Genomic DNA, 25658 nt, shown 5'->3' with positions numbered 1-25658 from the left:
ATTTTAAACACTTCTTCCGTTCTGAAACTATGTCTTTTTTTGAAGGGCATGGGGAGATCAAATGTCATGTCAGGATTCTGCGTCAGCAGAGTAGCGATGGGAGGTTTGGCAAGGTGGCTAGCTTAGGTGGAAAGCTTCATTATGGTAGGCACTTCTAAGTATCAGAGGCTCCTGGTCCAGGGGGCCGGGGTGGCATAGCCATGGTGTAAGGAACCGAGATGCTTCTGGAGAGGTTGCATTAAGGAGTATGTTTTTCTTAAATATACTCACATTTTCAGTTGCAAAACAGCAGGCTTTGCTGTTCGCTTCAGTTGTGAACATCTCTGAGGCCACTTACGGGTTAAAAACTCCAAAAAATTCCTTTTGAACATTAAAATTGTGGGTTGAAAAGTACCTCTTTTTTTTTTTTTAACGGATATTACTTCAGATTTTACTTTGCTGTAGCCTGGAGAAAACTGTTTCCCTTTGCTACTCTAAAACAAGTAACAGTAGTTAACAATGATACATTTTACAAACCTTTCAACCATATCTGTGCTTCTAGCCTTGCAATCTCGTTTTTATAGTCTCATTTTAACATGGCCTATAGAAATTATTCTTGTATGTTACTTCGAACATTCAGAGTTAATATTATTCATGATTTACCTGAACAAGTGGGGTAATGGCATCTTCTAGTAGCCAAAACAAAAACAAACAACAACAACAAAAAAAAACCATGTTGCTAAGTGCCCATTCATACCTCTGCTCTCTCAGGGGAGCTGTACCAAACTCATGCTGAAGCAAATAAAAATCAGGCAGCATTACTAAAAAAAGTTTCTCCCTTCTCTTAGTTTCTTTTCATTTAAGTTTGGGAGAAATAGTGGCACAGAAATTTCTCATTGTGATAGAAGATCTACATTCCAAATGATTTGCTTCTCATTGCAAGGTTTTGAAAGGGTAGGTGAAATGTATTCTTTCCGTTTTCTGGTGGATCCTTGTAGTCTTGTTGCTGTTGCCATAGAATTGTATTCAGACAACTCGACAGCTTTAGTGCCCCCTGCTGACCTGTTTGCAGACATCCTTCAGGACTGTGCTGCTGGCAGGCTGACCTGTGGAAGGAGAGTAGGTGATGGCTGTGACTGTGCAGCCCTTTGGTGCCCCCTGTGCCCGGCATCATGCTGAGTGCTTTGTACATGTTATTTCATTTGAAGTCCTCAGCCATCTGGTAAGGTAGGTTATGCACCTGCTTGTTTTACTGTCAAGCAAGCCAAGGCTCAGGTGTGGTAAATAATCTGCTCCAGGACATGCAACCAGTAAGCGATGGAACCCAGGGTTAAGCCAAGATCTGTCTGACTTCCAAGTTCATGCTTTCAGTCAATGTTGGCACTGTCACTGAACAAGTGGGCAAAACATCCTGCCCTCCAGACTTGTGTTCCTGACTCAGTGACTCCAAGGACACCTTCTGCTAGGGCATGTGGTTTCCAGTAGAATGAGGACTGAGGAAAGACCTGAGCATGTTTAAAGAAGATAACCAAACTGCATTTGCACATAAATATTTCGTCGTTATGTAAAATACCCTGTGCATAACATGGTTGAGATTGCTTTAGGAAATCTTTTATCACTTTTTCTAGATGCTTCTCTTATTTTATTGAGTTATAATTGACATATACCATCATATTAGTTTCAGGTGTACAGCATAATGATTCAATATTTGTATTTATTGCAAAATGATCACAATAAATCTAGTTAACGTCATCACCGCACATAGTTAAAAAAAATTTTTTCTTAATGATAGAAGTTTTTAGGATCTACCCTGTCAGTAACTTTCTGTCGTCAACATGCTGTACATTACATCCCCATGACTTATTTATTTTGTAATAGGAAGTTTGTACCTTTTGGATGCCTTTGTTTTGATCTTCCTGACTTTTCTTGCCTGAATTATCCTGTAAATTGTGAAATATGATGGAGGATTTCAGAATAAGAGAATAACCCCACCGATACCTATTATCTACCAAGAGAAATTCAGACATGGCACCTCAGGAAGTACCCCTGGTATTTCAACGGGCAAACTTCTTTCTCTCTCATTCACTTTTGTGTCAGAGTTCACACTTACGTACTGCTGGATCCCATCCTAGAAGTGGCCGCCCCTTCATTATAGATAAGGACAAGTGCTTAGAACTCAAAGGAAGGGAATACCATCCCATATTGTTGAGGTTTTGACTTATCTAGCCAAGAGCTGAGTTATAAAGAATCTAGCAATTATAAGTGCATGCCTGCCTGTGGGATCCATGAAATCCCCAAGGTGAGCAAACAAGAATGAATGTAACTGGACTCTAGGAATAGGTGATAGTTTTTTAAAACCTGGAGGGGTGGCTAGAATCAGAATCGGCGAGACAGCCGTTCGTTCAGCAGTCACATACCTTGCCCTTCTAGACAACATCCCTATGAGTTTGAGGGAAAGTGGTTTTGGGTGCCCCCCATGAGAAGTGCCAGTGTACGGGACGCTCAGTGGATGCTGCTTTGGAGGTATGTCAAACACATATTTCTCTCCTCTACTTACTATTTGTTCATTCAATCATTTGCATATTAATGATGCTTCCTGGATATACAGGCATGACTAACAGACACTGTGATGCCTTCACGGAGCTCATGTTCTGGTGTGGGAGACAATGAATGAGATTTCAGTTAATGGCGAATTCGTGCAGAAAAATAAGCATTTGATAGAACGGAGTATGATGGGAGCCCAGAGGCTGTGTGGCTGCTGGTCTGAGGAAGTGACAACTCAGCAGAAGCCAACCGAGGGACCACCCGTAGGGTCACCGATCTCCTTTGTCCATATGCATGTACAGTGGATGCAGCTTAAATTGTCTCATGGACCTAACTGCATAATACAGCCTTTGGTTTTTTCTAATGTGGACCCGAGAAGTTTGGTAGAATTTATCAAACTTAAGGCAAAGTTATTTGAATTTTAGTCTATTTTAGATTCCCAGATTCTAAACAACCATCTGAGAATGTTCCATATATATAACATTTAGAATTAAAAAGTTTAATTTGTCTTGTATGCAGATGTGATATAGTAATGCTTTAAACTCATTTTTTAGTGTTTTCTTTCTCTTGAATTGCCCAGGGAATATGCCAGACAGCAAAAATTATATAAAGTTTAGAGTCTTTATAACTATTTTATTTTTAAGTTCATTTTATTATGAATAATGTAACATAGCTACACATTCCACACGGTCTGTGTGCAACAAGCACAGTTCCTTTCTTTTAGAAAACTGTCCTGTTTCACAGTTATTAAAGGCCTCTTGATGTCTCGGGCTTTATTTTCTAATACACCCAGGGTTAATTTTTTTCCAAATGTTTCAACATTTCTGCCATATGCCCCTGAATAACATTCACAAATACTCACAGTGCCTGCTTCCTGGAGCTCTTTATTCCCAGGGTCGTTTCTGGGCCAGTTGCCCTTATAAGCTGCTCAGCAAGTGCCGGGCTGGGACTCCGTCACTGTAATGCTAGAACCGCCCTTGGCTGCTTGTTGGGGGGGTGAGGGGTCTCCTCTTTTCTTGGACTCCTTCTTCTTTGTCTTAGTAGATTTATTCTCCTGTCTTACGAAGCACACCTTCTGTAAGCCTCCTAAGTGCATGATTCCCTGCATGTCTGAGAGGTGTCTTCCTTCCATCCTTGTGCTTGAAGAGAGATTGCCTGGGCATAAAACTGGAGGTTAAAAAGCTACTTTTTCTCGGTTTCGAAAACATTGCACCATTATTGTCTGGAATCTAGCACTGCTCTTGAGAAGTACAGTGACATTGTGGCTTCTATACGTGTCTTGTTTTCCTCTCGAAACTTTTTACGATCTTCTCTTTATCCTGATGTTCTGAAATTTCACAATGATATGATTTACCGCAGACTCTCTTCATTTCTATCTTTATTCTTTGGACGGCTCCGAAGGCCCGTGTCCTTCCACCTAACTTTTTAGTATTATTTCTTAAATAATCTCCTTCTTCTTCCATATTCTCTGTTTTCTTTGCTTGGAATTTTTATTACTGGAATATCAGATCTTCTGGATGGATCCTCTAATTTTTTGTCATCATTTCTTTCCTATTTTTCTAACTTTTGTTTTTCTGCTCTGCTTTCTTCTAGGAAACTTCCTTGATTTACTTTCGAATCTTTCATTGGAATCTTTATTTTGTTCAAATATTTGATTTCCAATGCTTATGTTGCCTTTTTTTGTTAAAAGGTCATTTGGGTTTTATTTTAGGGGCGCAATAGCTTCACTGATTCCTCTAGGTAATTTCCTAGGCCTTTTGAAGTTTTCTTCAAATGTCCTTTGCATATTTTGTTTTTCTCCAAGTTCCTTTTTTTCTTTGATTTTTTGGGTCTCTGGCTGTCATGTTAGGGGCATTGCTTCCTGTGTGACGGTGAGAGTTGCCGATGGCAGAATGCACTCTACGGAATCGTGTGCTGAGCCCACCTGTCTCTAAATTGGAACCCCTAAACTTCAGTCGGTGCCCACTTTCCTCCCCGTTTCCCGACCCCACCACCCCTGCTCCACCCACACACCTACCTGGGGCTGATCAGTTTCTTCAGAGGGCAAAAAAATTCCTTCTGCCAAGTGTCCTACCTCCTGATACTGGTGTAGTGAGCTCTCGGCAGAGGAAGCCAGCCAAAGGCCCCATCGCTTGGCACCTTCATTTTAACTCAGTCCTGCCTTCCGCCATTCTTGCCCACCTGGGAGTCCTATGGGTGCTGGCACAGGTGGGGTGGGGGGCTTGCCTCGGTTCCATGTCAAGGTGGTGGTCTCGGGCCAACCAGTACTTTGGAGATCCACAGGCTCCATATTTTCAGCTTAGTGTCTCACCCTCGACTCGGCCTATCCGGTTTCGGTCCTACTTTTTGGGGGTGGTCCAGGGGAAATCTACTTGCTTTTTACTGGGATCGTCCACCAGATACTTGGTGTATAACTTGCACTGTCCCCCGAGGTTAGTTACTACTCATCCAATCGCTTTGTGTCTCTTACTTTTTTGCCCTTTTTATTATTTTATTCTCATTTTAACATGGTTTCAAGAATGAAAGGAGATAAACAAAAGAAGTCATGTACCATTTTGAACCAAAAATAACATTTGGGATTTTTTTTTTTCATTTTATATATATTTCACATTCGAATTACAGGAGTCAATCTCATTAGCTATTTTCCATACAATGGAAAAATACAATCTCATTGTATTTTCCATACAATGCTAACGTGGCATTGTATGGAAAATGCTAAATACTGTAACAGATGAACATGATATGGTAAAGATTTTGTTCACTGTTAGTAATTATAAGTTATTTGATTAACACGACTTATACTTTATAAAAATTAATTGAGAAAGAATTTGTCAGTTGTGCCAGACTTGTTTTTGTAGCTGTCCTGACTGCAGATTCTGAGATATTGATTCTTCCTGTACAGACTCGTTTTGGAAGACAGAATAAAAGCAGATTTCTAAGTTAATTAATAGTTTATGACAGGAACTCTTATTTGTTCCATTTACATAGAAAATGTGGATTTTTTCTAATTCTTTACAAGTGAGGGAGATATGATATCCATGTAGAAAAAGGTCTGTTTAATTTTATATCCTCTTTTACATTTCTGATAAGCTGCCTTACCTTAGCTCTCATTCATCTATGTCAGTTTTTTTATGTGGGTGGACAGGAGGTGGGGGAACACACTGGTTAATTAGTAAGAGTGTCAACTAGAGAAAGTGATCCTGGAAGCAAGAAGCATTCAGCCTTCCAAGGGAAAACCGTGCTCCCAAGTGACATCTTCTTGACCAGTAGGTCTAATAATTGGGAGCAGTCTCTATTCTACATACAGGTTACAGATGACACGTACTGGCAGAACCTTTGGTACTGGGTTAATTAGGATACTCAGTCACCCACAATAAAATGAGTTGGACCAGATGGGTCTTTCAGATTCCTTCTGACTGTGAAATCGGACTGAGATCCTCGACTTCCTTGGTAGCAAAGCTTAGTGCACCATTGCTTAAAGGAGTTCTGACAGATTCATTTTGGGGTTGCACTGTCTACCAGAAAAATATCATCCTCAAAGCCAAACAGAACTAAGAGGCTAGTTATAAATAGAGGTTGGGATTACATATCACATTGCACACCTAACTTTTTTCATTAGACTTTTATTATCTTATAGTCTTTAAATCCTGGAAGTACTGCAGTAGCCCACACCCTGGTGATAGGTGTAAAGGGAGATGGGAGACGATAAGGAAGGTGTATCGTGAATTGGCCTGAGGCATTTTTGAGAAATGCCAGAGGATGAGGAAACCCCCCATTTTTTCATCACCAATTCTAGAACAGATTTACGTATTTAAATTTGCAAAGAACTTAAATTTGCAAAACATATTTTTAAAACTTTGCCAGTCACTTTATTCTCACCTCTCTGGTCATTTACAATATAGAATTAATGAAGAAAACTTAGGAAATGTCAAATATGTGATCTCTGAATCGTGTTCTTCTAAACGGATTACAGAGAAGCTAGGAATATAAAAAGAGAAATGATTCACTCTTTTTAAGTTGGTAGACCAAGAAGTCAGTTCTGCCCAAAGTCCTTTTTCTTTGATGCTGATTTCTTCTTGTTAATCTCTTACCAAAATAAGTTTGAAGCACTTGAATTTGGAGTAGGAAATCATTGATAATTGGAATTGTTCTGTTTGGATTATATGGAATTTACACATGAAAATATTTTCAAGAAATGATTTCAAAGAACAATGTGAATGTATTAAATTTCTTGTGTTTCTAATCTCATCTCATATATTTTCAATTTGGTATCTTCATAGGTATGAGAAAGGAAGACCATAAGATAATATCTTATGGTCTTCAGTACTATTTAAATAAATTCCAGTTTGTGCCATATTGTGAACCATAATAAGAGAAAAACTTTTTTTTTTTTTTCAGAACAAAGTTTCATTTTAGAATTTTGGAACAATTTAGGAAACATAGTTCCATTTCGAGGCCAAAGTTTGAGTGTTAGGTTGTTTTCTCAACAGTAAAATATGAGAAGTGTTAAAGCCTGTCTATCAGATAAAATGTTTTGTAATCTGACAAACACATTAATTTCTTTTGTAATTAATAGTTAATAGATATAGTTTTCATTTCTCTGGATAAATGCCCAGAAGTGCAGTTGCTAGGTTCTATGTAAATCTATGTTTAGTTTGTTTGTTTGTTAAGAAACTGCCAAAATATTTTCTAGAGTGGCTCTACCACATTGTAGTCTCACTGTCAATGCATATGGCGGTCCAGTTTCTCTGCATCCTCGCCAGCATTTATTTGGTGGCATCACTGTTTTATCTTAGTCGCTCTCACAAGTGTGTAATGCTAAGGATGATGAACATCTTAAACACTTGTTTGTTTTGCCCTTCGTGTGCCCTCTTTGTTGAAATGTCTCTTCATATCTTTTTCCCGTTTACGAAGTGGATCCTTTGGCTTTTTTAAGTTGCCTTATGAGAGTTATTTATATATCGTAGATATGAGTCCTTTATCAGATATGTATTTCGCAAACATTTTCTCCCGGTCTCTAGCTCATGTGTTCATCCTTGTAACAGGGTCTTTCATAGAGCACAAGTTTTTACATTTCCATAAGTCAAATTTACCAGTTTTTTCTTTTATGGATCATGCTTTTGATATCATATCTTAGAACCTTGCATAAAACCACAGATCCCAAAGATTTTTCTCCTGTGTTAGCTCCTAAAAATCCTATAGTTTTATGTCTCACAAGTAATTTTATGATCCTTTCTGACTTAGTTTTTGCATAAAGTATGAGTTTTATATTTTTACTTATCGATTTCCAAGTTCTCCAGCACTATTTATTGAAAAGACTATTCTTCCTTCATCGAATTGCTTTTGCACCTTTGTCAAAATAAATTAATTGCCCTTGCGTGGGTTTATATTTGGGTTCTGTGTTCTGTTCCATGGATCTACATGCTTATCTCTCCATAACACCACAGTCTTGATTATTGGAGCTATCTAATAAGTTTTGAAATTGGGTAGTGATTCCTTCTTCTTTAGTCTTTCTTTTCAAAGTTGTTTTAGCTATTCTAGTTCCTTTGCCTTTCCATATACATTTCAGAATAACCTTGTGTATGTTTGCATATAATCGATGGGAAGTTTTGCTTGGTAATCACTTTTCTTCCTCTCTTTCTCTTATTTTCCTTTAGCTCACTTTGCTCATACCTAGTTCATTGTTCTTTGTTGTCTATCTTGTGCGATATGATTGTCTACTTGGAAAATATCAAGAGATCTCAAAAAAAAAAACAAAAAAACAAAAAAACCCTAGAACTAAAAAAGTGATTCAACAAAGTTGTAGGATACAAGATCAACCTACAAGTCAATTATATTTCTGTATGCTAGCAATGAGCACATGAAAACCAAAATTAAAAATACAGTACTATTTATGGTGGCTCAAAAAATGTAATAGCTAGAGTAAATCTAATGAAACATATAGGACTTGTATGCTGAAAACTATAAAACTCTGATGAGAGAAATGGAAGACTAAATAAATGGAGAACCATACTGTATTAACTGGAAAATTCAGTCTAGGAAAAGTATCAGTTCTCCCTAAACAGGTTTATTTAATGCAGTGCCTTTTGAAATCCTAGAAAGGTATTTTTGTAGATACATTTCTGGTTTGATGCATTTCTTTTATTTTTTTTATTTTAATTAGTTTCAAGCATACAGTACATTGATTAGACATCTATATAGTTCGTAAAACTATGCCCCCAGTTGCTCCCTCCCTCCCCCGGCCCTCCACCTGCCAGCACATTACTGCTGACTGTGTTCCCTGTGCCGTGCTCTCCATCCCTGTGACCATCCATCAGCTACTAATCTGTACTTCTTTAACCCTTCACCCCAGTCTCCCAATGCCCTAAACCCCCTCCCCTCTGTCTGTCACCAAATTGTCCACTATATTTGTGAGTCTATTTTTAATTAGTTTGTTCTTTTTGTTCCTTAGATTCCTCATATAAGTGAAGTCATATTATTTTTATCTTTCTCTATCTGACTTATTTCACTCGGCATAATAACCTCTGGGTCCATCCAGGTCGTTGCAAGTGGTAGGATTTCTTTTTTTTTTTTTTTTTTTTTTTACTGGCTGAGTAATATTCCATTGTATATATGAACCATAATTTCTTTTTTTAAAGAATATCTGAAATTTCCATGTGTTTTGAAACCGATGGATTAACCAGGGAACTAAATAATTTTCCAACAATACGAAGTACTTTCAGTCCTTCAGTTAGAAATAACACTTTTACTGTAAAAATTTAGTGACTGCCTTCTATATGCCAAGTCCCATGCTAAGTGCCTTCCATCCTCTGTGTCATATATGCTTCACGGCCACCCTGTGAGGAAGGTACTGTTATTAGCCCCATTTAACAGATGGGAAAATTGAAGCACACAGAGGGAATCTACTTCCCCAGTGTCACAGAGCTAGAAGATGCTGAAGCAAGATTCGAACAGAGACCACCTGGGGTCCAAAGTCTGCTCTGTACTCAGTGTTCCCCACCCTTCCTGTGGTCTTAGTGTCTTCATTGGTTTCATCGGGGACTCAAACCCAGAGCTCGCTCAGATAATCCTGCTTTTTGAAAATCATTGTAATCCTTATGTCCCTTCACTACCTAGCTCCCTGGAAGGCTCTGTTTTGAATGTTCCTAGTCTAACATAACTTTCTGTTCCAGCTAGAAAGCTGAACCCAAAGATTATATTAAATTGTCCAGCTGTAAGGGAATATTTGATAGATACTTTTCAGAATTTTTGGCGGGGAGCGCAGGGAGATTTTCATTTAAAAGAGCCTTTCCCATCTGTCAGAGAAGGATGACTACAGAAGTATTGTCTTTTGCCCTGCAAGTGAGAGGAATGGGTTTTGGAAAGACACATCACTTTTCTTAAGTGTCAGGGAAAGTAGGTCACTTTATAGTATTTATCATAATGTTTGAAAAAGCTGGCATTGAAAAATGAGAAGTTGCATATTGAGTAGTTTTTTTGTCCAAAGACTAAAACAAAGGATTACTGAAATGTTTTCTGAATTAGACGGTAGCTTTTTAAATACAGTTTTTTTCCAGTGTCTCCCCAAGATAAATTTCATTTTAATGGTCCATTGCAGCTTGATAAAAGGAGTATTTTAGTGTGTATATATATTATATATATAATTATTATTATACATATTATTATATATACACACATATATGTATATGTTATACATTATATATATATGTATATATGTGTGTGGGTACATATACATGTAGGTGGGTACATATACGTGTAGGTGTGGTTGTAAACACAGGAAGGCTCTAACCTCCTTGAGTTCTAGAAACAGTGATTGGCATGATCCCAGAGTGCCTTATTAAGTAAAATAGATGAAGGTTTAAAAGCCTCATCCATCTGTAAAGCTATTAAAGAAAAGAGAAAAATCCAGTCCCTTCCCTCTAGAAATCAATAAAGAAAAGAATGTCACAGAACAGTTAGAGTCCCTCTAAGCTAGCGGAGGAGGAAATTACATGAATCAAAACATTCATTTGGAGACGCAGGCATTGCATCCAAAGTGGCTTCTGCAACATCTCTAAGTTCAGAGCCCGCGGTCTCCTGTCACAGGTATACCAGGTCCTGACTGTCAGATTTAATAACTCGGTTACTGAACTGCAGTTGCTGGCTAAATGTTTTCTAAACAATTTGGGATGACATGATCTCAAAAATAAGCTGACACATTAAATACAAATGTACACTACTGTTAGCATATTTAGTATAGTGACCATCCAGCTCTTGATAATATTAGAGGCCTTCTCTGACCTCATGGTATCAACCACCCCCTCCACTGCCCCTGTCAATCATCTGTTAACCCCACAAATGGCTCCTACATGGTGACCTCCTGGGTGAGCCCATAAACTCACTGGGCAGTCTCAGAGTCTGTGCGTTGCTTGAAAGACTCTACACGTTCTATACATACAAACGTGCTGTGTAAGTGTGAGATCTTCAGGACCATAAAGAATGTGAGAGATCGACCGTGGCACAGATCCGGGGCTGCCAAAGCAGTGTGGAAAGGAAGCACACGGCCTCCCGGGGCACAGCTGGGTGTCCGCAGCCAGAGCTCACGAGGCGTCCTGCCCCCTCTTCCTTCCTCCCTCCCTCACATTCATGTCGCCCACACCACTCGTACCTTCCTCTGCTTAACTGTCTGTTTCTTGGGAGACTTAATCTAATCAAAACATTCTTGCCACTTTTTAAATATATCCTCTCCAATTATTCTTTCAGTGCTTAACTTAGTATAACTTATCTTCGAACTTTTCCTCTGTCCTCATGTTCCTTTCTTCTGGCTTTGAACGTAGTAAATTAAATCTAGGCAGTGAGAATAATTTCAAAAATACACAGAACATTTTGGAAAGGAACTTGTCATTCATCTGCCACACCCTCCCACCCATTTCAGGGATCCCCTTTAAAATTTCTTGGGCAGATGGTAAGCCCGTGTTAGCACGAACTCTCCCTGAGGTAGAAAGCGCCCTCTTTACGAAGGAGTTAATTCCAGTTTGAGAAACTTTCAATTGTTCAAAAAATTCTTCCTTAAATCAGTCTGCAAATTGCCTCCACAGTCTGTGACATTTGTCTTATAGTATTTTCTCCATCTCATTACAAAGAACAGTGGCTAACATGTATCATCCCCTGGGCTAAGACAGGTCCCAGTGTCATCCCCATGGCACAGGTCGGGAACCTGAAGGTCAGAGGGACTCAGGGTCACATGTAGTAATGGTGGAGCAAGCCAGGGTGGGCACTCATGTTGCCTGACCCCAGAACTTGGAGGATGCAGTCATCCTAGCCCCTGCTCTTCACTGCTGCTGTCTTCCAGGGTCACACATGCTCTCTGGGCCTCTCCTTTCCCCGTTGTGTTCTTACCCGATTCGGTCCTCTGTCTCCTCCTCTCAGACGCCTTTCTCTCTGTCTCGCCTTTGGAATGGTTATGACTTAGTATTTTCTCACTTTTGATGGGTGCTCCCCTGTCATTGTTCCATAGAATCCAGCCATGGATTGTCAATCAACCATTATTACTCTGAGTTGTGCCGTCTGCTCGCTGGAATGTTGTGAGTGCCACATTGTGTCTGTTTCATTCACATCAGTGTCTCCAGTGCCTGTAACAGTGCCTGGCACATGGTAGGCACCTGACTGGTATTTGTCAAAAGCTTGAATTCCCTTCCTTAACAGTTACACACGCCACAAACTCTTAGCTGTTTTCCCCTTGGGTCTTTGATTCCCGATGGGTAAACTGAATTCACAGAAGCAATGCGTTCTTCCTCCGTCTTATAGGAGATAAAATTATAATTCATCAGATGACTTGCTTTGGGCAGAAGGAGAAGAAAATGGAGGGTTGCCACTTCCTGTCACTGTTAGGTTTTGCCTCTGTGACAATTTAGAATGTGCTAGAAGGTAACTGCTGATTCACTGGGTCTAGTATCCTTCCCGCTGCAGTGTTAGTTTCCCTTCGCCTCTTTCAGCATTGGCCGGGTGTCCGCTGCCCCGGGCGCACCCTCAGGCTCGGAGGGGTCTAGACAGGTACTGCCTTGGCCTGCAGCAGCGCTCTGTCCCCACTGCCATTCCTTGAAAGCTGTTATCGTTTGAAAAGGGCTCCTCCAGTGTCACAAGGCAGCTATGGAAAGTCTCACACAATCTTATGAGACCTACGAGCCATTATTTGCCACCTGTGTTCAAGTGTTTAGTTCTCGTTCTTATTTCTTGTTCTCAGCACATTAGTGTGAAATCCCTGTGTGTGTTTCTCTGCCTACCATAGTATTCCAATCAACACACGAATATGTTGTCATTTCTCCCATCTTCAGGAAAAAAAGTAACCCCCCCCCCGCTTGACACTGCTCACCCCTCCAGTTGTCACCTCATCTCGACACTGCCGAGATGAACCATCAGCACTGCCTCCAGTTTCTTTCTTCCCTTCTCCCCTGAACCACCAACTTTACCAAGACTCTTCTTTTTGAAGTCAGCGGTAACGTCCACCCTGCCTCACCCCTGCTCACGTTCTCTTTTTAGCATCTGTGCTTATCATCCTAGGTATTTTATTTACCTTCTTCATTGCTATGTATGTGAGCGCCATACATGCATTTCGTTCACTGCCTGGTGCATAGCAGATGCTCAGCAAATGCTTCTTGAGTGAACACATACACTGCTGGTGCTTCCTGCATTCTAGATCTTCTGTCCGTGTAAACTTGCTCAAGTGTGTCTTTAGGGGTCTGTCCACTCAAGGGCAGGAGGATTCTAGGAAGTCGTCTTTGTCATATCAAGTGGTCCTTCATGCTCTGAAGAATTCGCGCTCTCTGTAGGCAAGCCCAAAGGCGGGCTCAGGCTTCATCGAGACAGAGTCTGATTTTTGTCTAATCAGATGATGACTAGATTGCTATTTTTTACTGTTGTTTGGAAGATATTCTCATTTCCTGAGCAAGGTATTACAAAAATTATTTTCCACTAAGGAGGGTGTAGTGAACTTTTGCGAGCTCCTTAGAGAATCTTATCAAACAAAGAGCTTTTATTGTCACTGCCACAAATTGGATTTATTGGGCCTAGTATTTTACATTTTATGAATGCCTTCTCCTCACACAGTTTTCGTAACATCTTCCTGCCTCCTACTCCCCCTCACTGTTTTACCCTCTGGCACAGTTTCTCCCGACAGTGGGTACACAGACTTCGCCATCGCAGCAGGAAGGAAGTTCTGTTATGAAACAGCCTGGGACCTGGCATCGTATGGGCTGGGGGCGGCGAGGAGGGCACTCGCTCGTGGTCTTTCCTCCCTCCCTTCCTGGCTCACGTCCAGTTTGGACCCTCTTTACTCCTTGCAGCCTCGCATGTTTCTGTGACTACCGAGAGCAATACAGGTTTAGAAAACAGACAGATCTGAGGTTGACAGCAAGCTTCCTCAACTGGCCCGCTTCGGGGAAGTCACTTAAATCTTCCGAGCCTTAGTTTCCCCATCCGCTAAGTGGGACAAATGATGCCTGTCAGACAAGACTGCGCCCCCTCTGACATGCGGTCTGGCAGAGAAAAATACCCAGGAAGTGGGTGCCACTGTATTTCTCTTCTTAGACGTAAGTGATTGTGCCCAGAATTGAAAGTTTGAGAGACCATGAAGCACCGAACAGCAACAACCATCTTTTGCCATAAGCAAAATTATTCTCTTTCCCATTAAAAATAATAGAAAATGTCGTTTCTTGCTAAACAAACAAAAAATGCTAGAAACGGGGAAAAAAACAATTTCTAAAGCTTCCTTTTTTTCACTTTGGATGAGTCATTTTTCTTTAGTAAACAGGAATGAGAGGCTAAAAAATTAATCAAGATAGAAGCAGATAGTATTTTAAAGTGAAAGCATGAAGGATTGGAGTAGAAAAAGTACATTGTACTAGAATGGACATCAAAGGCAGAGTTTTCAGATCTGATGGAAGATTCGTGTTGTCCATCCAGCAATGTCTGTTGTTTTTTATTTTAAATATCAGATTACTTTTCCTGTAGGTTTTCGATGATCATAATCCTTAGAGAGCCTCTTAGGTGAGCTTGCCGTGTTCGTCTGGGCAGCAGGAGTAGGACGTGGATAAGTGAGCAAAGCCTTTTTGGTAGCATTAGCTTTGTATTCTTTTACGCTGAGGCAAAGATACATTCTGAACGGGATGCATGTCAGACAAGGATCCCCGTCAGAGAGTCTGAGCTCTGCTGTCCACAGGCATTAGGTGCTGTGCTGGGGTGGAAGACAGCCATGCAGCCTGCTCGGTCTTTGGGGAGTGGGGGGCATTTTCACAAGAAGGACCACAAGGGAAGCACCAGGGAAGAAGGTTGACATACAGAACGAGAAATCAGAAAAGGGTTCCCAATGGGTCTGGGGACACGTTCATCTTGGAAGACTCTGGCCAAGGTCTGGCAGAGGAGGGCAGGGAGTTTCAGGGTGGGGAGCAGAGTGTGGAGGTAGGCATCCGAGGGCATGGCCAAGTGGCAGGGAGGATGGACAAGTGGGAGAGAGCCTGTGGCCACAGACTCAGACGTATCACTCGAAAACCAGTGCCTGCCCCTCCCTCCTAACACTGTGCCTGTCTCCAGACACAGCGAGACCACACTGCCTCGCAGAGCCAACGGTCTGGCTTCCGCCTGCTGCTTGAGTTCCAGCGAGCTCACAGGCAGAGCTGGAACGGGCCTGGGCAAGGTGAAGTGAACTTATTTGTCATTCCTGAGCTCTTTGTCACTTGGACCCAAAAATAATATTTAAGTGCAAATTGTGGTGAAGCCTTACCTTGTATCATTCTGAGCTTGAAAATGATTTGTGTAAGATGTGTTAAGTGCTGAAGATTAAAATATGTGCTGCAAAAGTCGGTGTCTGTCGACTTACATGTCTTATTTTGAAAACTATTCTGTGTCCCACAATTCAGTCTGAGTCCTTAAAGATGAAAAAATACTGTTTGTCTTTTCTGAGTACATTTGAGGCAAAGAACTAGTGGTTCGAACCACTGCTATACTAAGTGCTATTCAAGTGCCAGAGAATCATTCCCGGTGTCCCTTGGCAAATGAGATGACAGTGTTCGTTATTGTTTTAAAGTGAATCTACTGGTTCTGCGTGAAAATTCTACCTTGTACCGATTTCTCTTGGCACCATATTTGTGTTCTAAGCACAGTTCAGTGCCGATGTGTTCAGTAAGTGTGCATTCGCGTGCTGTTACACCATGCTCTCCAGTCAAAAGGAAGCACTTTGAGTGCCATGTCAGACTTATAAACAGTATATTCCAGGTTTCACTTCCCAAGCATTTTTATCTGGTATCTTCATTGAGCCTTTAAAATATAAAATGATTTGCTGGATATTCTACCAAGTGTTTAGCATTTTAGTTCCACTCAGTACACATTTTAGTGAGTACCTACTAGGTACATGGCTGCGGGCTTTAGTAGAAATAGCAATAAAAAGCGTGTGATCCCTGCCTTCCAAATGCTCTGTGTAGCAAGATAAAATGAAATCGCAGTCTTATGTTGCCTTATTATTCTTTTTAATAGATCATTATTTTCATCAAAGTTCAACTAACTTTGATACATCTGCCAGTGGTGTCAAGAAAGAAAATTAAATTAAAGGAAGCCAATTTGTGAGCATTTTACCTTCTCTGCTTGTGCATCGAAGCTATTAGCAAGTAGCGTGGTTATTTGATTTAACAAAAAGTTAAATTATTTCTTTTCTTCCTCTTGCTCCTGGGGAGGCTGGTATGCACATAAGCAGTGAATAACCAAAAGAGTCGATTTCGGGCACTAAAATATACTTAGCACGGGTCTCTGAGCCATAGTATTTAAATGTAAAGCATTTAAAAATACACCATACGTATCATTTTAAGAGCTGGAGTGACAGTGTGACATGGCGAGAGGTGGGCCAAGGCGTACCTACACAGACTGGCGTGTGGAGCCCACAGCCACTCAGTAGCTGAATGTCTTAGACCATTTTCTTAGTATCCGTGGACGTCAGTTTCCTCATCTGTAAAGTGTGAGCAGTAACACTTGCTTTAAAGATATTGGTGAGATTGAATTTAAAAACCTATGAAATGCACTAGTGTAGTTTTGGGGACCTCGTACGTGCTTAATAAGAAATGGTAATTTGCTAACAATTTATATAGCAATCTGAATACATTCACAGTGAACCTGGTCCACTCTTGTTTTGCAATTTTACTTTAACACACTTTAATATTTATTTCAGAGTAAATATTACCTTTTGTCAAGGCTGTTAAAATTTTTTCAGAAGTAAATGTTCTATCTATATTGCCATACATAGTATCTTTTTTATAGTATCTTTTTCATGGCATGTATGTGCTATACAGTTGCCACAGAGTGCAAGCTTTCACAGCTAAAGGAACAAGCAATACACAAAGTGCAGCTGCTTGAAATCCGTGTTGCTGGGAGAACCGGATGCAGGGTTTTAGGTCTGCAGAGCCCTGGATTCTGGTCAGGGTTCTCCGGGTGCCGCTCACAAGTACTCATCCTCTTGCTTATACAAGGGGCATCAGACCACCTTTTAAGGGGTAATTGTGAGGATGGATGGGCTGGGAATGTGAGTCCCCAGCACCATGTCTTCATCAGCTCCGTGAGCTGCTTTTAGAGTCCATAAGCCTTGAGTTCATTGAGATGTCATTGCTGCTGCTGGGAGGTGCCCCTGGTCTACCTAACGGTGGCATCAGCTAACTCTTAGACTCTAAACCTGTGGTTTAAGTGTGCTAGTCGGTGAAAAGGGACAATGGTCCCTTGAACTCCTCATTCGTTGAGAGTTCGGCCATGGCCTCACACATTCTCACAGCTGAACATAAAGCCGTGTAAAGCCCTCTCCAGGAGAGGAGAAAAGTGGGATCATTTTTTGTCTGTTTGGGTAAGGCAAGCAATTCTGTTGGATTTTCATTTGGAATTCTGGTAGCCCTGCTTCTTAATTACTTGTAGTTATTTTCATCAAGCAAATCATTCTTTTTCCTAATGAACGATTTGGGCGCTGGCTACACATTTACGTACTCTCTGGTAAGAAGTAGGGCTCCCCCACATTCATTCAAATCTGTGGCCCTCTTATAGCAATACTTTCTTTACCTTAGGCCGAGGGAAAATGTCGAATCAGAAATGTGATCTTTTTTTTTTGTCTGATTCTCTATTTCATTTTAATTGTCGTAAGTAGGTGGAAGACATTTTAAGAGAAACCCATAACATTTTTTTTTTATAGTGGATATACACACAAATGAAAATGAAGTATGTGAAGTGAGCTTTCTAAATGACCTTAGAGGATGACATTAAAGAACCCATCATGGATTGAGATTGACCTGCTGTTTTTCTCCAACCAACTTTAGGTTTGATTTCATTTTCAATAATGGCTTTATTATTTACTCTAGCCTGTTTCACTCACATAACTGTTAGCTTTGAAATTTGCAACCACATATTTTCTTTGTAACTCAAATAAAAATGGGGTCATGAGAGTGACCTTTCAGACAGAAACTGCACAGTCAATCCACTTTGACAGAAATAGCACACGCCATCACTTGAGAGTAATGGCATCATTTTAAGACAAAAGATCATTCAGTTACCATAAAGCCTGAAATCTAATGATGGTGATTATCAGTGCCAAGTCGTGGACACTGGGGACAGAATTTAATAACAGGTTACCATTTACTGAGCAAATTCGGTTCTAAGTTCCACGCTGAGCACTTTCCATGTGTTACTTCACGGGATTCTTACATCAGCCTCGTGAAATGTAGGGATAGTTACTGTCAGTGTTTTGTAAATAAGGAAACTGAGGTGCATCAGCTCGAGTCACTTGCCGGGGGTCCCAGAGCTGTAAGGGGCCAGGCGTGGAGAAACCCATGCCTGGACCTGGCTCTGAACTGAGGAGTGACAACTGCATCACCAGGCAAACAAACAGAAAACCTGGAGGATTCTACGGTGGACCCATTTTATTTTCTGGCCTAGATTCATCATGGGATAAACAGGAAGCGAGCATACTCTTATTCCGGTGCCCTAAGAATTCATTCTGCTGAATTCTCCTTTCCATCCCTGGGATGAAATCTCAGACAGGACCCATAACCTCTTCAGTTCGTCTTAAATAATTCAAAGTCCTCAGATCAGTTTCAGGCATGAAAGAGCCCAGTCCAACGTCACAACCAAAACTCCCACTTCTCATCCTGCTTAAATTAGCTTCTCCCTGTGCCAGCTCAGGCCTGCGTTGGCTTGGAAACCTCAGTGGAAGAGGGGACAGGGAACTTAATAAACCTCGTTTTGTTTTTTTGTTTTTTCCTCTTTCCCTGCTCCAGCTCCTGTTTCATTATTAGACGTCACTTCTAACCTCTTGGGGCACCACGTGGGTGTATGAACTTGCGAGGCAGGCAGCTTGTTAACAGAAAGATGACAAGGTTCCTCTCCTTCCCTCTGAGTCCGGTAATCTGATGTCCGCTGGGCCTGGGGGATTGCAGAGCTGGTTCTCTTTGGGGGCTTTGGGGTTCCCTGGGGGCAACCACACCTCACCTGTCGCTAGGGGGAGCTCACAGCTTTCTCAGTGCAGGGCTGTTGGCTTCCACTGAGGGGGAATCTTTGGCAGGGTAAAATAATCCCCGACAACCTTTCCCCCAAATACACGCGTGGTCCTAGAAAACCTTCACCCTCGTATACTCATGGAAATGCAGCTTCCTCTCGCCTGCATTTTTTAGTTGGAGAATCCACGGTAGACTTTCTCATGGAACCTCCCAGACTCGAGCTACACGCCAGTCTCCGTGCTCCTCACCTCCGAGAGACCCGTGTCGGGCTCTCTGAGTTCTCTGAAGGCAACCTCAGCCGGTCTGGAGATGAGAATGGGTACCCACGGCTGCCGTCCTACAGCGCGGCGCTGAGCCCAGAGCTTGAGACAGCCCTGATCCTGCTCACCTGAGGCAAAGCTGTCTTCGTTCCCATCACTGGCTGTCTGCCCACCTGACATCATGCGCAAACTCTGTGATGTCCCCCTCCTGGCGGTAACAAATTGTCCTCCTCCACTCTTCCCTCCAGACTTGTCCAGTTTGCAGCGCCACCTGGAGGAAAGCGCCCTAGCACAGTACATACTCATTTGTCAGAATGATTTTCACACGTTTCGTGCTGCCCCACCAGTGTTCCTCCCAAGTAATCTGCCCAAGGCCACCCAGTCATTGTGAGGCATGCAGCGCGAGAGCCTCGGGGTAGATAGACGATATTCCTCCGCCCACAGCCGCCGCGTCACCAGAAGGTAAAGGCTGGCCTCTCTCTGCACTCATTCTAGCATTTCCTACCTGGCCTCTAGTCCAATGCAGTAGATGTCTCAAAAGAACAAGGCTTAAAGGGGTTGCAGAAAAAGAGTGGAAATGGTTTACTTAACACGTGGAAAATTTAAAGCAAAGTGATGGAAACCAAGGGCAGAGATGTTCTACTAAGTACCATTTGAAGACCTGCCCTAGCCAACTGAAAGAATAAGCAAAAAATGCCTGGAGTGCTGGAAACAAATGTTTAAGTGTTATTAGGAAGAGTCTGTGATTTCAAAAAATATACAAAGTGATAGTGTCGTTGGCAAAAAAAAAAAAAGATTATTTCGTTTTACAGCTTGGAGCTGATGGCTGACGGCAACGTGAGGTCAGAAAAGAGAAGATTCTGCTCTCAGAATTGTAGATGGTGAGGGATTTCACCAGGTGAAAGAAACAAGGCACGCGGTTTAGTAACTGAGGAAATTCAGGCCTTGAAAGGGTGGTGGTTTTGACTTAATGCTTCTAGACGGTTGGTTCTCCGATTTCTTAGTTTCTGTTGAACTTATACACATTTAGTCTATTTTTTGATAATTGCTTTTGTTACTCATTTACTTTTTCACTTTTGTTACTCTCCTTTTGCATTTTTTACAAGTTATTTTCAGTATAAAAAGAGTTAATAAAAGTGACTGTGCATTGGAATGAGAAGGAAAAGAGAAAATGTTGAAAAACATGGCATCTTAATTAAAATGAGTAAATTAATGTCTTCCAAATGGACTAGCATCGCTGCTTTTAACCCACAGAACTAAGCATTACTTATGAATACATTTTGCTTCTAGGTATAATTTTTGTGATAACCACAATATTGTTAACTATTTGTGATATATATGAAGGAAATGATAAGTTTCATGCAACGCTGTTGGTTAAAAACTTCTCAGGCAGAGGGAAGTGCAGACGTGTGAATGCGCACAGCTGGTTTGGAGGGGCTGCCGTTGTTCTGCTTGGCTCAACCCAGGGGTGTGAGGGAGGACAGGATGGAAGATTAGACTAGAGTGTGCACTCCCCCACAGACCACTTCTCAGGAGCCAGACGAGAAGCCCAGAATCGTCCTCAGCTCACCTGCCCTTCCCCTCCACATCCACTTCGTCTCCAAGATGGCTCAGTGTGCCTCTTAAGCATCTCTTGAAATCGTCTGCACTTCTCTCCATCCTCAAAGAATGAAAATGTGTCTTTTAACGTGAATGAAAAGTATCTTTTTGCCTTTATTTAACCGTCTCGAATTCTCTAAGGAATTTGACCGGGGGTCCCTCTCATAACTATATGCTTGGTTTTCCCCACTTAAGAACAGAGAAACCGCCTGGTCACTAAAGTAAAAATGCAGTTTCACATGACAATGTTAACTTGAATTTTTTTACAAATGTAAAGGAGTTGAACTCAAAATATAAGTAGTTATAAGTAGGTATGATTATTATTCAAATTTCAGAGATGAGAAACCTGAGGCACCAGAAGGTACAGTAATCTGCCCAAGGCCACCCAGTCATTGTGAGGCAGAGTCAGGATTCAGACCCAGAGGCAGTGCCATAATGGGCCACCGCCTAAGTTCGTTGTCTCCCCTCCCCGGACAGCTCTGACTGGACTGGGCTGTCTGCAGCCGCTCTCAGCCTGTCCTCACTCCCCTCTTTTATGCCCTCTCTGCAGCCAGGGGATTTTTTTAAAGATACAAATCTGCCCATGTCACGAATGCTTCATTACTCTGTAGTGTTCTCCCATTACTCTCTATAAAATCCAAATTCCATCAGTCCCTTCTCTTCACTCCAGTAGGTCTTTCACTGTGGTCCGCAGCACCTTGCACATCCATCACATGTCTTTTAAGTGTCTTGAATGTACTGCGGCCTCAAGTCCAGAGCTGCTGTGATGACGGATGCCCCATCTTTCATGCCTTTCTTCACTCCAGCTCTTCCCCGCCTCCCCGTTTCTTCATCTGACTACTGAGAAGTGGTTTGTGGGGAGTCTTTTGTGACAGTCCTGCCACATTTATCTTCAACATTGTTCAATTATTATTCATCATATATATTTTGAATCTTTTCTAAATTGCCATGACTTTCCTGTTTATTTACATCTTACACGTAATTACGCCGTAATTACGCAGTCAGTAGGCACTAATCGATTGAACACAGCCCATAATTCAGTAAGCACTCTTGTATTTTGAGTTCATCTCCCTTACATTTGTAAAGAATTCAAAAGTCGACATTGTCATGTAGTGGCCAGGCTGTTTCTCTCCTCTTAAGTGGGAAAAACCAATCATATAGTTATAAGACGGACCCCTAGTCAAGTTGAAATCTTATGCTAAAGTCAGTAAACACAAGTACTATCAGCAAAAATAAAAAAGGAACGGTGTGGGGGTGGCGTTTCGTTTATATTGTAAATGTTTTGTGATCAGACATGTTAGGAAACTAGAAGAATTGGTTTTTCAAGAACTCTTTTTTTTTTTTTAACCTCAAAAGTAAATTGCTTCTTTTGCTGTTTGCCTCCAAGAATGTTTGAGCTGAAGACATTTTCAAGTTCACCAAATTCAACACATTCATTTCCATACATAAGATCAAGACCCGGAGATGTTAAGTGACTTAGGGTTGAATTTGACTCTCTCTTTAAAACAACATTACTACTACCTTTTTTCTGCCAGAACACACAGAAGCAAGGTGTGACCAGTTTTCACAACTTAAGAAGCTTTCTGTGGGTAAATCTGAGGTTGTGTTCCATCCCAGGTCCTTGCTCTAATTCCAGTGCTTTCTTCCTACTTAAAATTTAAAGATTAATACGGCATTAACTTTTTTCTCTCTCTACTTACCAGAAGCACTTGGCCCACAGTGTTTTATAATAGTGAATTTTAAAATCAGGAGAGTTTCAGGCCACAGTCACCCATGATCTGCCTGACCTCACAGGCATCGAGGTACATGTTGCCTACATTATAGGAACTTTGGCTTTAAACACTTTTCACATAAACTGTGTGTATTCAGGCTCATTTTCTCTTCCTTGCTGCATCCAGGGTTGCATGTGCTCTTAGACCCAGTGTGCCGGCTCTGCCCAGTGTTCCGTGTCGGCCCAGGGCCCTGGTCTTCACTGCCCCTGTGAGGAGCTGGCAGAGTGGAAGTTAGAAGGATTCAGGTTTTAAGTTTCAAGTTCTCTGGGATTGCTATTTTTGTGCCCCAAAAGCCCCAGACTTTCACTCATTTAGGAGACAAGAAAGCTTGGCTCCGTTCCTCTGTGCCAGAAGCATTTCCGTCCTAATCTGATGCTCGCAAGTAAAGGAGTGAGCTTCCTTCCCTTCCCCCTTGCCACTCAGAGGCTAGACTAGCTTCCTAGGCATCAGTAGGGACCTATGAGAAGTGCAGAATCCAGGGTCCCACCCAAAACCTACTCTGCATTTTAAGGAGATCCTCAAGGGTGTGCAGGCACATTACAGTTTGAGAAGCACCTCTAAGGTGAGTGAATGAACCATTTCTTGGTCTCTGTGCCCTCTGTCCCCAGCTGGCTCTGTATCACATCCGCCCCACACAGACCAGGACTCCCACACAGACAAAGTGACCTGTCTGGCCCCCTCCTGCACCCAGCGGGAGCCAGCAGGGCTCTGTCCTGTGACCACTCCCAGGCCAGGTTGCCGTTGAGTTCATGTCTACCCTGATTCCTTGACTCTGCCAAGTTTTATTCTCCAAACCTTTTTATCCTTCTGTGAAATTTTCAAATGGATATTAAGTGGGGTAGAATTAGCCCAAATGGTTCAGGAATGGAAGTTTCTCCCTCAGGCTGTGTCCTCAGTCCTCAGTCATACGTCAGGGATCAGGAGGGGTTGTATAATTACTTTTGTTTGTGAAACTCTACACGAATGAGACTAATTTTCCTTCCCTGAAACAAGACGAAGAAGAACTAGAAGCCCCTCCTGACCTGCTCCCCTCGGTGCCCAGCCTCACATAAGAAGTGCGTCCAGATGGCAGGGGCCGGTGGCAGGGCTGAGTCAGCACAGGGGCCTGTCCCACGGTGCTCCCTGAACACAAGGTTATCACATTGGTGACATGGAGATGTAGCTTCAGGTTTCCAGGTGTGTCATTTACCATTTGACTGGTCCTCTAGAATGTACTTTAAATACATTATACAAAGTCTGCACTACAGAACTCTGGTACTATACAGCTCGGGCCCAGCCAACACTACTTAAACATCAAAAAGTAAAAGAATAGAAGTTAAGGACTGTGTAAGTATTAAGAGAAGGAGCGGCCTAATCTTCCTGGACTATTTTCGAAGTCGCTTTAGTTCGTCGGCTAAAACAGGTAGAAAACCTGGAGTGTGCCTCGTTGTCCTGCAGCGACCACCAGTTTCCACCGCGTCTTCTGTGACTTTCAGTTCTTCCAATAAGATGCTTTTTTTTTTTACCTCCTTAAAAAGTTCAAACTAAAAGTTTTAAACTCTGACCACAGTCATTTCTAAACATCGTCAGCATGTTCAAATTGTTAGGGAAATTGGGGATGACAGAGAAAGGAGGGGGAGGGGCAGAATCCAGAGGAAATGAAGTGTCAAGTTGTTCCAGATAAGTAATATTTTTCTAACATAAGCCTTTCATACTGGCTTTATGTCTTAAAACTTTGTAACTGCTTCCTAAGTTACATATGGAGTGCCCGGAGGAGCCATCTCGAGGGTATCTGCCTTCCTCTATTTACCCATTTTCATGCTGCCTCTTCCATGAAGAAAGTGTGAAAGGAAGACAGTGAGCTTGCTGAGGAACACATCCTAGAAGACAGACAGGTATTCCTCAGTCACGCTGAGTTGGGAGTCGTGATTTTTATTTAGTGTTCAACACGGTACTAGAGCCATCCTGGGAAGTCAGGTCAGTAGCGGTAGAAGTTTCCGGCTTTTAGCCCGGATGCCATGGCCTGAGAAGGCGGCGATGCGGGCCATCACGAGCTTAATACCAGTGGGCGTTGTATGTTAACTCGTCATTCAAAGGACATTTTCCTAAGAACAGCAAATTCAGGAGCCATAGAAAAGGTCAGTCATGGGCTAATATTCCTAGATGTCATTTTGAAATTGGAAGTAACTTACTCATTGTTAGCACCTCAGAACATGATCTTAGGCAAAGAAGGGATAGTAGGAATCAGATCCAGTCACCTCATGTCGTCGGTGAAGAGACAAGGCACCAGAAGAAGAGGTACAAGCTCTGTCCCCTGTCGCCCACTGGGCCATCTCTTCCTGCTTGCTAGAGGATTGCTGTGGTCCTTGGGCACCAAACGTCTTTCATTCTTCCCCTGAACCTTCTGGCACTGTCCCCTCCGTGAACGAATTTTGGAAGCTGCAGAGGTCATCGTGAAGATGTTACACTCGCTTAGGGGAGCATCGCCGGTCGGGGGGCAGCCCTTTTTCAAGCACAGTGGTGTTGCTTCCCAGCCCAGCCGCTGCTGCCCTCTCTGCTGCCAGCGCCTTAGTGGAAGGGGGCCTGGGTCACTTCCCAGTGAGGTGAACACACAGTGGCAGGAGAGCAGACCCAGAGGCTCCGCGGGGCAATCGTTGCTCCTCTTCTGGCATTTCATTCAAAATATAGTCAGAGCAAAAAGGAACAATCTCGCTTAATCTTCAGGAGAGGTGGTGGTTTTTTAAACTAAATTGAAGTATTATAATAGAAGCACACAATTAAAGGAAATCATTATGTAGGAATTGCCTTGGGGCTTCTCAAATCTTTCACAGGAAAATATTTTTATTAGAACAAATCCTTTTGCAGATTAATGAAATTGTCTCTAATAAAACACGGCAATGGGTGTGTTTAGAGATTTAGAGTTTCAAATGATAAGAGAAATATCAGCCAGCCCTCCCTCCACAGTTGTTATTAATGGACACTTCATTTTCTTAGTGTGAGCGCAGGTGATTTTGTAATAATACCACTTTATT

The 25658-nt window shown here is 42.0% G+C and overlaps 1 protein-coding gene across 18 annotated transcripts in view; it reads left to right on the top strand.

The window, feature by feature from the left end:
- The window catches only part of FAM110B (family with sequence similarity 110 member B), a 188907-nt gene that overhangs the window by 107176 nt on the left and 56073 nt on the right, over window positions 1-25658 (top strand). Inside the window, exons 4-5 of one of the 18 annotated variants that reach the window (XR_005654104.1) lie at window positions 17717-17840; window positions 18798-19610. The exons of 16 other annotated variants lie outside the window; for them this stretch is intronic. The gene's annotated coding sequence lies outside the window, so the exon portion shown is untranslated. Of the gene's footprint in view, window positions 1-17716; window positions 17841-18797; window positions 19611-25658 lie in introns of those variants that run through there. One more of the 18 variants, XM_039868897.1, reaches the window with a different exon arrangement.

Source organism: Pteropus medius, unplaced genomic scaffold (assembly GCF_902729225.1).
Source record: "Pteropus medius unplaced genomic scaffold, Ma_sr-lr_union100, whole genome shotgun sequence".
NCBI lineage: Eukaryota > Metazoa > Chordata > Mammalia > Chiroptera > Pteropodidae > Pteropus > Pteropus medius.
Note: the sequence above shows the minus strand (reverse complement) of the source record. Positions and strands in the feature narration are given on the sequence as shown.